The 17,470-nt window shown below is 43.9% G+C and overlaps 1 pseudogene; it reads left to right on the top strand.

Moving 5' to 3' along the window:
- The first annotated feature begins 2,915 nt into the window (after nt 1-2,915).
- LOC130875695 (RNA-binding protein EWS-like) lies at nt 2,916-16,178 on the top strand (annotated as a pseudogene).
- The last annotated feature ends 1,292 nt before the right edge of the window (nt 16,179-17,470 follow it).

Below are 17,470 nucleotides of genomic sequence, written 5' to 3'. Positions count from 1 at the left end.
AAAGGAAATCAGGTAAGCAGCCACACTTTAACTCTTTGGATGTTAAGGCCAATAGAGTAGTTTGGGTGGTGTTTTTTACTTATGTTAGAGTTGAGTATGGAAACCTCAACAAGGCTGGTCTGTGACTTAGAAAATCCACTAAAATTTATTGACGCCTATTATTGAACTCCAGTTCCCAAAACTGTAATGGCAGGCTCATATACCCAGAAATGGGCTCAACCTGGACTTTGGAGGATTTTGGAGGATAGATAAAAGCAAACATTCCTTAAAAACTTGTGAGGCTACTTCCTCTACCCAAAGTTGTCATTTCTCTTATCACTGGAAGTAGGGAATATTGGCTGCCTGTGGTGTCTATTACCATAATAAGGTACAGACTGGCCTCCAGGCTCCTTCAGTAGCACAAATATCTGCTGTACAGTCCAAAGCCCATGCTAGTGTTCTATATCTTCTACCCTCCTGCCCTCCCCTAACCTTCCTCTAGTTCAGAAGCATCCCTACACCAGCTTCTCATTCTCTTTCTAAGCCTATCTCTCTGTCTCCTCCTGTCTCTATGTTCCTCTCCCTCTCTCTGTGTCTCCTCCTCTGTCTCTCTCCCTCTGCCTCTCTGCTTTTGCTTCTTTCATAGTCAGGTGTTCAGCCTACATCTGTTCCTGCTCTGTCTGATTTGATATGCCACTATCTGTTCTATCTCTGATAGGTATTATTGAAGCTTTCTCCTTAAACATGTCACCAAGACATTATCTCAACAGTTTGTACAATACCAAGAAACAGTTTAAAATATTTTTATGGCACGCGCCGGGCAGAGGCCAGGCGGGCAGATGCAGGCGGCAGAGATCCAGCATGCAGATGCACTCGGCGGAGACCGGAGTGCAGATGCACGCAGCGGAGACCCGGCGTGCAGATGCGGCGGATGTGGGATAGTCCAAGCATGAAACAGTGAAGCCCACACTGAGAGCAGATCGCCCCACTACAATTAAATCAAGTAGGTTTCTTGGGGCCTAACCTGCAGAGTGGGAGGCCTTTTATTGCCGAGGTCCACTGGTCTGTCCCTGAAGACCCTCCTGGGTGGGGAGAGTGTTCTTGGCCCCCGGCTGGTCACAGGAAAGAAAGCAGGGGCATTCCCCAACCCCCTTGACCCTCTGGTTAGTCTGTGAGGGCTGGTCCCCTCTGCTGGGGCTGTTCCTCCTCTGCTACGACCTCTCTCTCCCTGGCCCATCCCACCTTGTGCCCAGGGGCCCCCTTCACTCTCCCTCCCTTCCACGGGGCCACAAGATCACCCAGTTTAGCCTGTTTGGGCTCTGGGTCGGGAGCTCGGGACAGAGGGCAGTGGGAGTTTCTCTGTTTTGGTGGCTGGCATACAGAGTGGTAGGCCTTTTGTTGGCGTGGTCCCTGGAGGACGGGGAGCCTGGTCCTGTTTCTGAAGACCCTTCTGAGGGGTGAGAGGGATCTTGGCCCACGGCGGGAACCAGGCAACGGAGTGAAGGCATCTTGTAAGTGGGGGCCCTGGCCAACAGGGAAACCTGATCCTGCTTTAAAAGACCCATTAGATAGCATCGATAGGAGGAGATGGGTAGGCGCCAAGGCAAGAATTCATCCAACAATCTGAAAAACAACATGAAAACACTAGAACCCAAGGATCTTACAACAGAAGGACTTGAACACCCTAACACAGAAGAAGTGGAAAAAACTGACTTTATGAAAACAATGGAGTCCCTTAAACAACATGTAAAAAATGCCCTTATAGAAATGGATGAGAAGTATAACAAAAAGTTTGAAGAAATGAGTAAATACGTAAATGATACCCTGGGAAACCAAGAAAAAATGATCAAACAGGTAATGGAAACAGTTCAAGGATTGAAAACTGAAATGGAAGCAAGGAAGAAAACACAAACTGAGGACCAGCTGGATATGGAAAATCTAGGTCAACGAGCAGAGACTACAGAAATAAGCATAATCAATAGAATACGAGAGATAGAAGAAAGAATCTCAGATTCTGAGGACACCGTAGAGAAAATATCTGTTCTATCTCTGATAGGTATTATAGAAGCTTTCTCCTTAAACATGTCACCAAGACATCATGTCAACAGTTTGTACAATACCAAGAAACAGTTTAAAATATTTTTAAAACATATTTTAATGAAAAAACTATTATATACTGAAATCAATATATACGGTGTCAAGAAATATTTAGCATTAAATTTTATAAATTTTCTTAAATATTCCAGAAATTGTCATTGTTGTCAGTAGTAGCTCCTCATAGGCTTCAGCAGCAACTAGAAAGAAAAGCAAGAATTATCAGTAGTATCAAGAACATCACTGGTGGCAGCGACAGGATGAGCAGTAACAGAGGCGTCACCAGTAGAATCTTATGTAGTGTCATGTCACAATGAATGTCATTGTAGTTGAGAAGTGGTGACAATGTGGAGTCTCATTTCATTGGCTTTATTCTCACATGTTGGTTCTTTGGGGGTGTTTATTTCCAAAATGATGCTATCCACATAAGTCACAGTGTATGGACAGAGAAAAATAGAAACTAATATCTAACGGTTACATTTCTCTGATTAGCCATTCAGACAACACAAGTTTCATGTTAGATGTATTTTCAATATGATTGGAAAAGATAACCTTTTTTTCTAGTTTTAGGTAATGACTAAAGAGTCCTAAATATAGCACAAAATTTATTTATGATATGTATTGGAGCCAAAGAGAAATGGATTTCTAGTGCATAAATCAGCATCTATTTTAAACCACTGCTGTGGTCTAACTTACCTTGTTAAACTCATTTTAATGCATGTCACGTGTTAAATTAGGTTGAATACCCACATCATCACTGTTGACACAAATTTCAGAAACCATATTCCTGTTGTTACCATGAGCAGTGCCATTGTTGCTTCCCAAAGCGGCAGACCCTTGGAGTGAGTTGCATAGTGGGTGTATTCAGCTGGACTGGTAGCACTGAAATACTCATTAGCACTATGAGGGTCGAAAGTGTCACCTGGAACATGAACAAGAGCAGATTCCTGATCAGTAGTGAAGCTACCACACTTGTGTTCTCTTCTAAGCAAGTTTCAAGAACAGGGTCAGAATGTTGCTGAGGGGGAGAGAACGAGGAGAAAGGCGAGAAAATGGCGTTCACAGATTACAGTACCTACAGCCAAGCTGCAGCCCAGCAGGGCTACAGTGCTTACACAGCCCAGCCAACTCAACGATATGCACAGACCACCCAGGCGTATGGGAAACAAAGCTATGGAACCTATGGACAGCCTACTGATGTCAGCTCTACCCAGGCTCAGAGCACTGCCACCTACAGGCAGACTGCATATGCAACTTCTTCTGGACAGCCTCCCAAGGTGATACCACTCCAACTGCCCCCAGGCATACAGCCAGCCTGTACAAGGATGTGGCACTGGTGCTTATGACACCACCACTGCTCCAGTCACCACAACCCAAGCCTCTTGTGCAGCTCAGTCTGCATATGGCACCCAGCCTGCCTACCCAGCCTATGGCCAGCAGCCAGCAGCCGCTGCACCTGCAAGACCACAGGATGGTAACTGCCCACTGAGACTAGTGAACCTCAATCTAGCACAGGGGGTTATAACCAGCCCAGCCTAGGGTATGGACAGAGTAATTACAGATAGCCCCAGGTACCTGGGAGCTACCCCATGCAGCCAGTCACTGCACCTCCACCCTATCCTCCTACACATCCTATCTTCCTCTTCACAGCCAACTAGTTACGATCAGAGCAGTTACTCTCAGCAGAACATCTATGGGCAACCTAGCAACTATGGACAGCAGAGTAGCTATGGGTCAACAAAGCAGCTATATGGGCAGCAGCCTCCCACTAGTTAACCCCCTCAGACTGGATCCTACAGCCAGGCTCCAAGTCAATATAGCCAACAGAGCAGCAGCTACGGGGAGCAGAGTTCATTCCGACAGGACCACACCACATGGTGTCGGGAGCAGGAGTCTGGAGGATTTTCCGGACAAGGAGAGAACCAGAGCATGAGTGGCCCTTACAACTGGGAGAGGAGAAGGAGGGGATTTAATCATGGAGGCATGAGCAGAGGTGGGCGGGGAGGAAGACTCAGTGGAATGGGCTCTAGAGAGCGAGGTGGCATCAGTAAGCCCGGTGGACCCATGGATGAAGGACCAGGTCCTGATCTAGGCCTTCCTATAGATCCTGATGAAGATTCTGACAACAGTGCAATTTATGTGCAAGGTTTAAATGACAATGTGAGTCTGGATGGTCTGGCAGACTTCTGTAAGCAGTGTGGGGTTGTGAAGATGAACAAGAGAACTGGGCAACGCATGATCCACATCTATTTGGATAAGGAGAGAGGAAAGCCTAAAGGTGACGCCACAGTGGCCTAGGAAGATCTGCCAACTGCCAAGGTTGCTGTGGAATGGTTTGATGGAAAAGATTTTCAAGGAAGCAAACTTAAAGCTTCTCTTGCCCGAAAGAAGCCTCCAAAGAATAGCATGTGGAGTGGCATGCCACCTCATGAGGGCAGAGGGATGCCACCACCATTCCGTGGAGGTCATAATAGCCCAAGAGGTCCCAATGGACCCATTGGTCACATGGGAGGCATTGGAGGAGACAAGGGGGCTTCCCCACCATAAAAACCATGGGGCTCCTGAGGGACCCCCTCTGGAGGAGGAAATGTCCAGCACTAAGCCGGAGATTGGCAGTATCCCATGCAGGGCTGTGGAACCCAGAACTTGACCTGGAGAACAGAATGCAACCAGTGTAAGAACCCAAACCTGAGGCTTCCTCCCTCAACCCTTCCAACCTCCTGGATGTGATCGTTGCCAAGGCGGCAGTGGTGGCATGCAGGGAAGAAGAGTTGGACTATTGGATTGTGGTGGTCCTGGAGAAATGTTCTGAGGTAGCAGAGGTGGAGAGAAACGTGACTTCTGAGGTGGCCATAGCTTGGACTGAGGTGAACGTGGTGGAGAAATACGACATGGTCCTGGGGGTCCTCCTGTATCATTAATGGAACAGATGGAATGAAGAAGATGTGGACATGGAGAACATGGAAGACCAACGTAATGGATAAAGGCAAGCACGGTCAGGAACTTAGAGACCAGCCCTACTAAAGACCTGCAGAGTTGCATGGATGACCAGATTCATTTTTTAAAACCAGAAAATGTTTTAATTTTGAATTCCATATTTATAATGTTGGCCACAACATCATGATCATTACTGTCTGTACTTTAGTGTTTTCACCATTTGTGAAGAAACATTAAAACAAGTTAAATAGTAGTTTGCTGAGATTTTTTGTTCTTTTAAAGATCTTTGTTTTACCTTAACAATGGGAACTCTTGTGATCATACTCAGTATCATTGTGGAAAACCAAGAGGGCCCCTAATTGTAACAAAGTTCATGGTTGTGATTGTCTTCAAAAACATTTCAAATGCTTATTAACTGTCAAAAAATAATGTTGCAGAGGGTCAATGATGTCACCAGTGTGGCTACCAGGAGCAAGTTCAGCATCAGCATGTGATCTTCCCCTTAACGCCCAGTGTAAGTCCTAAAGAAAGTGTGTGATTCATTGTGGTGTCGTGAAGTGTAGCTTCTCAGATTCCAAAGAGTGTCAACTCTGTGACTTGTACCTGGAAATGTAGGTAATTCAGTGTCAGCGGTAGGTTGGGACACAATGCCATCTTCAAAATTTGCAGGAAGAAATTCTTTCGGCTTGGTTTCTTCAACCTTTAAGGAAATTTTGAGATGTTAGTTTTCATTAAATATGTCACTGATTTTTATTCACTTTAGATGAACTTATCTGTTAATGCCAGGGTCTGGATTTATAGTCCCCAAATATTTGTTTGCTCCGGGAAATATTATCACTATAACCACTGATACCGTGTAACATTTGCTTCCTTTCTGTGTGATTCAAAGCCCAGAGTTTAAGAATCTTAAAAGGGGACCTGCTTAGCTTTATGTGTGTGTGGAGGGGGAGGTGGGCTGAGAATAACCTTCATAAAGTGACTCTCTGTTTTCACCTGGTGAGGCTGCCCTGGTGGCATGCAGCGAGGATCAGGCGGACTTATGGACCGTGGTGGTGCTGGAGAAATGTTCCGAGGTGGCAAAGGTGAAGATACAAATGGCTTCAGAGTTGTCAGTATCTTGGACCGAGATCGTTTTGGTGGAGGAATATGACGTGGTCCTGGGTGATGGAGGAAGGTTATTGATTTATTAATAAAAAAACTGCCTGGCCCTCATTGGTTCGAACATAGGTGGGTGGAGTAAACAGAACAGAATGCTGGGAGGAAGAGGAAGTGATCTCAGATGCAGGGCAGCTCCTCTGAGAGACAGACGCCATGCTCTCCTCTCCAGAGCAGATGCGATGAAGCTCTGACCCAGGATGGACGTAGGCTAGAATCTTCCCGGTAAGCGCACCTTGGGGTGCTACACACATGAACAGAAATGGGTCAAGCAGTATTTAAATGAATAGAGTTTGTGTATTGTTATTTCAGGTAGAAAGCTAACCATGCGGGAGCTGGGATATGGGAAGAGGCCTGCAGCTCCCACTACAGAATGGCGCCCAGACATGGGGCTTTGAATCTACAGAAAGACTGAGAAAGCTTGGGAAAGAATAGAGTAAAGCATGTTTTCTTCGTAGCAGCAATTTCTTGGGTCTGCTCTGCTTGCTAGATGCAAGCAAGCGTTCTCATCTAAGAGGATTCCTGGCTCAGCTTTAGTGGCAAAACTCTGCAGCTCTTAAGAGGTCCTGCCACAAAACACTTAAATGGTATTGATGAAAGCTGACTGAATGCTTGTTTGTTTTCAGCTGTAGCAGGAAAAAAGTTGTGCTGTTTTAAAATGTTGGCTTTGTGGGCCATACTGCCAGGGCAAACTCTGACTCTTTAAGGCAGGAGGTCAGCTACAGAGAGAGCATTTGAGTGTTGTAGCTTGTTTGCTGGCAAGGACCTTGTAACGCCACAGAGTTGTGGTGATAAACATGGCTACAGCCGGTATCTCCACCATGAGGCTGGAAAGCTAAGGAATGGGCTGGATCTAGCTGGCAAAGCCACGGCTTTAATCCTACCCATATTGCTCAGTAATTTAAAGGCTCGTGTGGTCAGAAAAAGAGAGAGATACAGTAAAGAGAGATTCAAAGACAAAGAAAACCTTTAAATGATTTACAGTGTACTTAAAAATATATGTAGACTAAATGTTAAAGTTCTTAAAAGTAAAAAAAAAAAAAAGAAAAGAAACCAAAAATAAGGAAGAAAGAAAGTAGTTGGGTGTGGTAGTACACACCTTTAATCCCAACACTTGGGAGGCAGAGGGAGATTTACCTCTGAGACTTCAAGGTGTGGTAGCACACACCTTTAATCCCAATGCCTGGGAGGCAGAGACAGATGGATCTCTGAGAGTTCAAGGACAGCCTGGTCTAAAGAGTTATTCCAGGACGAAGATATACAGAAAATATAAAATAGAAGTAAAAGTAAACGAAATAGAGGTTAAAATAAAGCCGCACAAAGATGTAAATTACAATGAGAATCTTGATACTATATGCTATTATGCTCTGTTTGAATTGTTTGAATGCTGAGGAAGGAGCAACAGCTGCTAAAAGATATTTGTTTATAAATGTTGCTGAACTAATCCAAGATAGATATTTACAAAATACCTTGACTTCAGAATTTGGATCTAAGGATATATTTTGGAAAAGAGATTCTTCTTTTGTTTTCACAGAGAATGAGACTCAATGGATTGCTTCTTCGATCCCAATATGGTATGATAGACCACGCCCTCCTGAAAGGTTGCTGTGAACACCCTTAAAAAATTGCTTCGCTCAACTGCCAACTGAAATGAACCTAGCAGACAGGTTATCCCATAAAATACCCGAATAACAGTGCCCCCATTCAGCAGGAAGTAGTTTGGAGAGAAAAAACTGTGCCCATGTTCTCATATATTGTTTATAAATGTTCTTTTACATTTAAAGGGGGAGATGATATAGATGTGAATAATTTGCATTGATATGAATCTTGGTTTACTGACATTATTTTAAGGTCAATTTTATTATATGTATATCTATTTCTGATATTGATTAAGGTATTGTGATCGTGTAGTTCACTTAAAAATGTAATGTATATAGGTTGTTAATGGATAATTATCAATAATAGTCAAGCTTGTAGTCATGTTAGTTAGATTTTCTAGATGTACATACATATATTTTAGATAGGCTTTCTTCATATCTTTCAAAGATTATAGAATATGGCATTTTAAATATTTTAATAACTTAGAGTTTTTCATGACAATGAGACACTCTGCTCCTGGCAGCACCAATCTACTTCAAGAAGAAGATGGGCATCGAAGAGGCACCTTATGGAGTTTGATAGCCATTTGGGCAAGAAACTGCTCTTGCCTGGACTACTGCATAAACTGGACACAGAGAACCCACACAGAGAGGACTACTGAACTTGCCTAAAGGTGAGATGATCTTTCAGGGTTCCTGATTCATGAAAGAGTCTGCGAGACATTCTGCAGGACACAGCAGATAGTGACGGAACTGCCTTTGAAATTTCCTGCTTCATGGAAATGTCTGCTCGAAACTATGGGCCTGTAGGCCGAAGATGGATGCCCCAATGGTACAAAAGAACTTTGGGTGACTGTCCAGGTAGCAAGATGACTCTGTGATTTCTAGAGTTTTGTAAGTTGCTTACTTCACATTTACTTAGGTAATATTGTATCCTTCTCAAGTCTTTGATAGAGTTGAAGAATATATAGTTATAGTTTTCCTTAGTTATGATAAAGATAAAATAGATGTAAATATTGTAATTTTTACTTGATAACTGTTTTGTTACATGTAATTTTGCTATGTTAAAGTTAAAGCCTTCCTGTTTTTTGTTGAAACAGAAAAAGGGGAAATAATGGAGGAAGGTCTTTGGTTAAAAATAAAGAAATGGCTTGGCCCTCATAGGTTAGAACATAGGTGGGTGGAGTAAACAGAACAGAATGCTGGGAGGAAGAGGAAGTGAGCTCAGATGAAGGGCAGGTCCTCTGAGAGACAGACACGATGCTCTCCTCTCCAGAGCAGATGCGATGAAGCTCTGACCCAGGATGGACATAGGCTAGAATCTCCCCGGTAAGCGCACCTTGGGGGGCTACACACATGAACAGAAATGGGTCAGGCAGTGTTTAAATGAATAGAGTTTGTGTATTGTTATTTCGGGTAGAGAGCTAACCATGCCGGAGCCGGGCTATGGGAAGAAGCCTGCAGCTACCACTACAGTCCTGGGTTATGGAAGAAGGTCATTGATTAATTAATAAAAAAACTGCCTGGCCCTCATTGGTTCGAACATAGGTGGGTGGAGTAAACAGAACAGAATGCTGGGAAGAAGAGGAAGTGATCTCAGATGCAGGGCAGCTCCTCTCAGAGCAGACGCCATGAAGACCTGACCCAGGATGGAAGTAGGCTCGAATCTTCCCGGTAAGCGCACCTTGGGGTGCTACACAGATTATTAGAAATTGGCTAAATTAATACGTAAGAATTAGCCTAGAAGGGGCTAGATATAATGGGCCAGGCAGTGTTTAAAAGAATACAGTTTGTGTGTTGTTATTTTGGGGCATGAGCTAGCAAGGTGGCCAGGAGCAGGGTGGCAGGAACGCAGCCCGCAGCACCCACTACACCTGGAGTCCTCCTGGATCATTGATGGAACAGATGGATGAAGAAGGGGTGGACCTGGAAGACTCGCAGGACCTGCGTAAACGGATAAAGGCGAGAATGGACAGGAACTAAGAGACAGGCCCTACTAGGGAGACCTGCACAGCTGCATGGATGACCAGATTTATTTTTTAAAACCAGAAAATGTTTTAAATTTAGAATTCCGTCTGTACTTTAGTATTTTCACCATTTGTGAAGAAACATTAAAAAAACTTAAATGGTAGTTTGCTGAGATTTTTTTTTTCTTTTAAAGATGCTTGTTTTAAGACTCGACAATGGGAACCCCTTGTGAGCATATGCATAATCATTGTGGAGAACCAAGAGGGACCCTAATTGTAACAAAGTTCATGGTTGTGATTATTTTCAAATACATTCCAAATGTTTATTAACTGTCAAAAAATAATGTTGCAGAGGTTCCATGGTGTCACTAGTGTGGCTACCAGGAGCAAGCTCAGCGTCAGCCTGTGGTCTCCCCCTTGCATGTCCAATGTACGTCCTAAAGAATGTGTGTGATTCATTGTGGTGTCGGGAAGTGTAGCTTCTCAGATTCCAAAGAGTGTCAACTCTGTGACTTGTACCTGGAAATGTAGGTAATTCTGTGTCGGCGGTAGGTTGGGGCACAATGCCGTCGTCATAATTTGCAGGAAGAAATCCTTCCGGCTTGGTTTCTTCAACCTTTAAGGAAATTTTGAGATGTTAGTTTTCATTAAATATGCCACTGATTTTTATTCACTTTAGAAGAACTTATCTTTTAATGCCAGGGTCTTGATTTATAGTCTTCAATTAATTCTTTGCTCTGGGAAATTTTATCACTGTAACCACTGATATCGTGTAATTTTTGCTTCCTTTCTGTGTGATTCAAAGCCCCGAGTTTGAGAATCTTAAAAGGGGACCTGCTCAGCTTTATGTGTGTGTGTGTGTGTGTGTGTGTGTGTGTTGGGAAACATGGGCTGAGAATAACCTTCATAAGGTGGCTCTCTGTTTTCACCTGGTGAGGCTGCCCTGTTGGCATGCAGCGAGGATCAGGCGGACTTATGGACCGTGGTGGTGCTGGAGAAATGTTCCCAGGTGGCAAAGGTGAAGACAAAAATGGCTTCAGAGTTGTCAGTATCCTGGACCGAGATCGTTTTGGTGGAGGAATATGACGTGGTCCTGGGTGATGGAGGAAGGTCATTGATTAATTAATAAATAAACTGCCTGGCCCTCATGGGTTTGAACATAGGTGGCTGGAGTAAACGGAACAGAAAGCTGGGAGGAAGGGGAAGTGAACTCAGATGCAGGGCAGCTCCTCTCAGAGCAGATGCCATGAAGCTCTGACCCAGGATGGAAGTAGGCTAGAATCTTCCCGGTAAGCGCACCTTGGGGTGCTACACAGATTATGAGAAATTGGCTAAATTAATACGTGAGAATTAGCCTAGAAGGGGCTAGATACAATGGGCCAGGCAGTGTTTAAAAGAATACAGTTTGTGTGTTGTTATTTTGGGGCATGAGCTAGCCAAGTGGCCAGGAGCAGGGTGGCAGGAACGCAGCCCGCAGCTCCCACTACACCTGGAGTCCTCCTGGACCACTGAAGGAACAGATGGAATGAAGAAGGGGTGTACCTGGAGGACCTGGAGGGCCTGCGTAAACGGATAAAGGCGAGAACAGTCAGGAACTTAGAGACCGGCCCTACTTGGGAGACCTCCACAGCTGCATGGATGACCAGATTTATTTTTTAAAACCAGAAAATGTTTTAAATTTAGAATTCCATATTTATAATGTTGGCCACAACATCATGATTATTATTGTCTGCACTTTAGTATTTTCACCATTTGTGAAGAAACATTAAAAAAACTTAAATGGTAGTTTGCTGAGATTTTTTTTTTCTTTTAAAGATGCTTGTTTTAAGACTCGACAATGGGAACCCCTTGTGAGCATATGCATAATCATTGTGGAGAACCAAGAGGGACCCTAATTGTAACAAAGTTCATGGTTGTGATTATTTTCAAATACATTCCAAATGTTTATTAACTGTCAAAAAATAATGTTGCAGAGGTTCCATGGTGTCACTAGTGTGGCTACCAGGAGCAAGCTCAGCGTCAGCCTGTGGTCTCCCCCTTGCATGTCCAATGTACGTCCTAAAGAATGTGTGTGATTCATTGTGGTGTCGGGAAGTGTAGCTTCTCAGATTCCAAAGAGTGTCAACTCTGTGACTTGTACCTGGAAATGTAGGTAATTCTGTGTCGGCGGTAGGTTGGGGCACAATGCCGTCGTCATAATTTGCAGGAAGAAATCCTTCCGGCTTGGTTTCTTCAACCTTTAAGGAAATTTTGAGATGTTAGTTTTCATTAAATATGCCACTGATTTTTATTCACTTTAGAAGAACTTATCTTTTAATGCCAGGGTCTTGATTTATAGTCTTCAATTAATTCTTTGCTCTGGGAAATTTTATCACTGTAACCACTGATATCGTGTAATTTTTGCTTCCTTTCTGTGTGATTCAAAGCCCCGAGTTTGAGAATCTTAAAAGGGGACCTGCTCAGCTTTATGTGTGTGTGTGTGTTGGGAAACATGGGCTGAGAATAACCTTCATAAGGTGGCTCTCTGTTTTCACCTGGTGAGGCTGCCCTGTTGGCATGCAGCGAGGATCAGGCGGACTTATGGACCGTGGTGGTGCTGGAGAAATGTTCCCAGGTGGCAAAGGTGAAGACAAAAATGGCTTCAGAGTTGTCAGTATCCTGGACCGAGATCGTTTTGGTGGAGGAATATGACGTGGTCCTGGGTGATGGAGGAAGGTCATTGATTAATTAATAAATAAACTGCCTGGCCCTCATGGGTTTGAACATAGGTGGCTGGAGTAAACGGAACAGAAAGCTGGGAGGAAGGGGAAGTGAACTCAGATGCAGGGCAGCTCCTCTCAGAGCAGATGCCATGAAGCTCTGACCCAGGATGGAAGTAGGCTAGAATCTTCCCGGTAAGCGCACCTTGGGGTGCTACACAGATTATGAGAAATTGGCTAAATTAATACGTGAGAATTAGCCTAGAAGGGGCTAGATACGATGGGCCAGGCAGTGTTTAAAAGAATACAGTTTGTGTGTTGTTATTTTGGGGCATGAGCTAGCCAAGTGGCCAGGAGCAGGGTGGCAGGAACGCAGCCCGCAGCTCCCACTACACCTGGAGTCCTCCTGGACCACTGAAGGAACAGATGGAATGAAGAAGGGGTGTACCTGGAGGACCTGGAGGGCCTGCGTAAACGGATAAAGGCGAGAACAGTCAGGAACTTAGAGACCGGCCCTACTTGGGAGACCTCCACAGCTGCATGGATGACCAGATTTATTTTTTAAAACCAGAAAATGTTTTAAATTTAGAATTCCATATTTATAATGTTGGCCACAACATCATGATTATTATTGTCTGCACTTTAGTATTTTCACCATTTGTGAAGAAACATTAAAAAAACTTAAATGGTAGTTTGCTGAGATTTTTTTTTTCTTTTAAAGATGCTTGTTTTAAGACTCGACAATGCGAACCCCTTGTGAGCATATGCATAATCATTGTGGAGAACCAAGAGGGACCCTAATTGTAACAAAGTTCATGGTTGTGATTATTTTCAAATACATTCCAAATGTTTATTAACTGTCAAAAAATAATGTTGCAGAGGTTCCATGGTGTCACTAGTGTGGCTACCAGGAGCAAGCTCAGCGTCAGCCTGTGGTCTCCCCCTTGCATGTCCAATGTACGTCCTAAAGAATGTGTGTGATTCATTGTGGTGTCGGGAAGTGTAGCTTCTCAGATTCCAAAGAGTGTCAACTCTGTGACTTGTACCTGGAAATGTAGGTAATTCTGTGTCGGCGGTAGGTTGGGGCACAATGCCGTCGTCATAATTTGCAGGAAGAAATCCTTCCGGCTTGGTTTCTTCAACCTTTAAGGAAATTTTGAGATGTTAGTTTTCATTAAATATGCCACTGATTTTTATTCACTTTAGAAGAACTTATCTTTTAATGCCAGGGTCTTGATTTATAGTCTTCAATTAATTCTTTGCTCTGGGAAATTTTATCACTGTAACCACTGATATCGTGTAATTTTTGCTTCCTTTCTGTGTGATTCAAAGCCCCGAGTTTGAGAATCTTAAAAGGGGACCTGCTCAGCTTTATGTGTGTGTGTGTGTGTGTGTGTGTGTTGGGAAACATGGGCTGAGAATAACCTTCATAAGGTGGCTCTCTGTTTTCACCTGGTGAGGCTGCCCTGTTGGCATGCAGCGAGGATCAGGCGGACTTATGGACCGTGGTGGTGCTGGAGAAATGTTCCCAGGTGGCAAAGGTGAAGACAAAAATGGCTTCAGAGTTGTCAGTATCCTGGACCGAGATCGTTTTGGTGGAGGAATATGACGTGGTCCTGGGTGATGGAGGAAGGTCATTGATTAATTAATAAATAAACTGCCTGGCCCTCATGGGTTTGAACATAGGTGGCTGGAGTAAACGGAACAGAAAGCTGGGAGGAAGGGGAAGTGAACTCAGATGCAGGGCAGCTCCTCTCAGAGCAGATGCCATGAAGCTCTGACCCAGGATGGAAGTAGGCTAGAATCTTCCCGGTAAGCGCACCTTGGGGTGCTACACAGATTATGAGAAATTGGCTAAATTAATACGTGAGAATTAGCCTAGAAGGGGCTAGATATAATGGGCCAGGCAGTGTTTAAAAGAATACAGTTTGTGTGTTGTTATTTTGGGGCATGAGCTAGCCAAGTGGCCAGGAGCAGGGTGGCAGGAACGCAGCCCGCAGCTCCCACTACACCTGGAGTCCTCCTGGACCATTGATGGAACAGATGGAATGAAGAAGGGGTGGACCTGGAGGACCCGGAGGACCTGCGTAAACGGATAAAGACGAAAATGGACAGGAACTTAGAGACCGGCCCTACTTGGGAGACGTGCACAGCTGCATGGATGACCAGATTTATTTTTCAAAACCAGAAAATGTTTTAAATTTAGAATTCCATATTTATAATGTTGGCCACAACATCATGATTATTATTGTCTGTACTTTAGTATTTTCACCATTTGTGAAGAAACATTAAAAAAACTTAAATGGTAGTTTGCTGAGTTTTTTTATTCTTTTAAAGATGCTTGTTTCAAGACTCAACAATGGGAACCCCTTGTGAGCATACTCAGTATCATTGTGGAGAACCAAGAGGGACCCTAATTGTAACAAAGTTCATGGTTGTGATTATTTTCAAATACATTCCAAATGTTTATTAACTTTCAAAAAAATAATGATTCAGGGGTTCCATGGTGTCACTAGTGTGGCTACCAGGAGCAAGCTCAGCGTCAGCCTGTGGTCTCCCCCTTGCATGTCCAATGTAAGTCCTAAAGAATGTGTGTGATTCACTGTGGTGTCGTGAAGTGTAGCTTCTCAGATTCCAAAGAGTGTCAACTCTGTGACTTGTACCTGGAAATGTAGGTAATTCTGTGTCGGCGGTTGGTTGGGGCACAATGCCGTCGTCATAATTTGCAGGAAGAAATCCTTCCGGCTTGGTTTCTTCAACCTTTAAGGAAATTTTGAGATGTTAGTTTTCATTAAATATGTCACTGATTTTTATTCACTTTAGAAGAACTTATCTTTTAATGCCAGGGTCTTGATTTATAGTCCCCAAATAATTGTTTGCTCTGGGTCATTTTATCAGTGTAACCACTGATATCATGTAGTTTTTTTTTCCCGTGTGATTCAAAGCCACGAGTTTGAGAATCTTAAAAGGGGACCTGCTCAGCTTTATGTGTGTGTGTGTGTGTGTGTGTGTTGGGGGGCGTGCGCTGAGAATAACCTTCATAATGTGGCTCTCTGTTTTCACCTGGTGAGGCTGCCCTGGTGGCATGCAGCGAGGATCAGGCGGACTTATGGACCGTGGTGGTGCTGGAGAAATGTTCCGAGGTGACAAAGGTGAAGACACAAATTGCTTCAGACTTGTCAGTATCTTGGACCGAGATCGTTTTGGTGGAGGAATATGATGTGGTCCTGGATGATGGAGGAAGGTCATTGATTAATTAATAAAAAAATTGCCTGGCCCTCATTGGTTCGAACATAGGTGGGTGGAGTAAACAGAACAGAATGCTGGGAGGAAGGGGAAGTGAACTCAGATGCAGGGCAGCTTCTCTCAGAACAGACACCATGAAGCCCTGACCCAGGATGGAAGTAGGCTAGAATCTTCCCGGTAAGCGCACCTTGGAGTGCTAGACAGATTATTAGAAATTGGCTAAATTGATACGTGAGAATAGCTTAGATGGGGCTAGATATAATGGGCCAGGCAGTGTTTAAAAGAATACAATTTGTGTGTTGTTATTTTGGGGCATGAACTAGCCAGGAGGCCAGAGGCAGGGTGGCAGGAACGCAGCCCGCAGCTCCCACTACACCTGGAGTCCTCCTGGACCATTGATGGAACAGATGGAATGAAGAAGGGGTGGACCTGGAGGACCCGGAGGACCAGCGTAAACGGATAAAGGCGAGAATGGACAGGAACTTAGAGACCGGCCCTACTAGGGAGACCTGCACAGCTGCATGGATGACCAGATATATTTTTTAAAAACAGAAAATGTTTTAAATTTAGAATTCCATATTCATAATGTTGGCCACAACATCATGATTATTATTGTCTGTACTTTAGTATTTTCACCATTTGTGAAGAAACATTAAAAAAATTTAAATGGTAGTTTGCTGAGTTTTTTTTTTTCTTTTAAAGATGCTTGTTTCAAGACTCAACAATGGGAACCCCTTGTGAGCATACTCAGTATCATTGTGGAGAACCAAGAGGGACCCTAATTGTAACAAAGTTCATGGTTGTGATTGTTTTCAAATACATTCCAAATGTTTATTAATTGTCAAAAAAATAATGTTTCAGGGGTTCCATGGTGTCACTAGTGTGGCTACCAGGAGCAAGCTCAGCGTCAGCCTGTGGTCTCCCCCTTGCATGTCCAATGTAAGTCCTAAAGAATGTGTATGATTCATTGTGGTGTCGTGAAGTGTAGCTTCTCAGATTCCAAAGAGTGTCAACTCTGTGACTTGTACCTGGAAATGTAGGTAATTCAGTGTCGGCAGTAGGTTGGGGCACAATGCCGTCGTCATAATTTGCAGGAAGAAATCCTTCCAGCTTGGTTTCATCAACCTTTAAGGAAATTTTGAGATGTTAGTTTTCATTAAATATGTCACTGATTATTATTCACTTTAGAAGAACTTATCTTTTAATGCCAGGGTCTTGATTTATAGTCCCCAAATAATTGTTTGTCCGGGAAATTTTATCACTGTAACCATCGTGTCATTTTTTTCTTCCTGTATGAATCAAAGCCCCGAGTTTGAGAATCTTAAAAGGGGACCTGCTCAGCTTTATGTGTGTGTGTGTGTGTGTGTGTGTGTGTGTGTGATGGGGGGCGTGGGCTGAGAATAACCTTCATAAGGTGGCTCTCTGTTTTCACCTGGTGAGTCTGCCCTGGTGGCATGCAGCGAGGATCAGGCGGACTTATGGACCGTGGTGGTGCTGGAGAAATGTTCCGAGGTGACAAAGGTGAAGACACAAATTGCTTGAGACTTGTCAGTATCTTGGACCGAGATCGTTTTGGTGGAGGAATATGACGTGGTCCTGGGTGATGGAGGAAGGTCATTGATTAATTAATAAAAAAACTGCCTGGTCCTCATTGGTTCGAACATAGGTGGGTGGAGTAAACAGAACAGAATGCTGGGAGGAAGGGGAAGTGAACTCAGATGCAGGGCAGCTCCTCTCAGAGCAGACACCATGAAGCCCTTACCCAGGATGGAAGTAGGCTAGAATCTTCCCGGTA

This window comes from Chionomys nivalis, chromosome 6 (assembly GCF_950005125.1).
Source record: "Chionomys nivalis chromosome 6, mChiNiv1.1, whole genome shotgun sequence".
NCBI classification, from domain to species: Eukaryota; Metazoa; Chordata; class Mammalia; order Rodentia; family Cricetidae; genus Chionomys; species Chionomys nivalis.
Note: the sequence above shows the minus strand (reverse complement) of the source record. Positions and strands in the feature narration are given on the sequence as shown.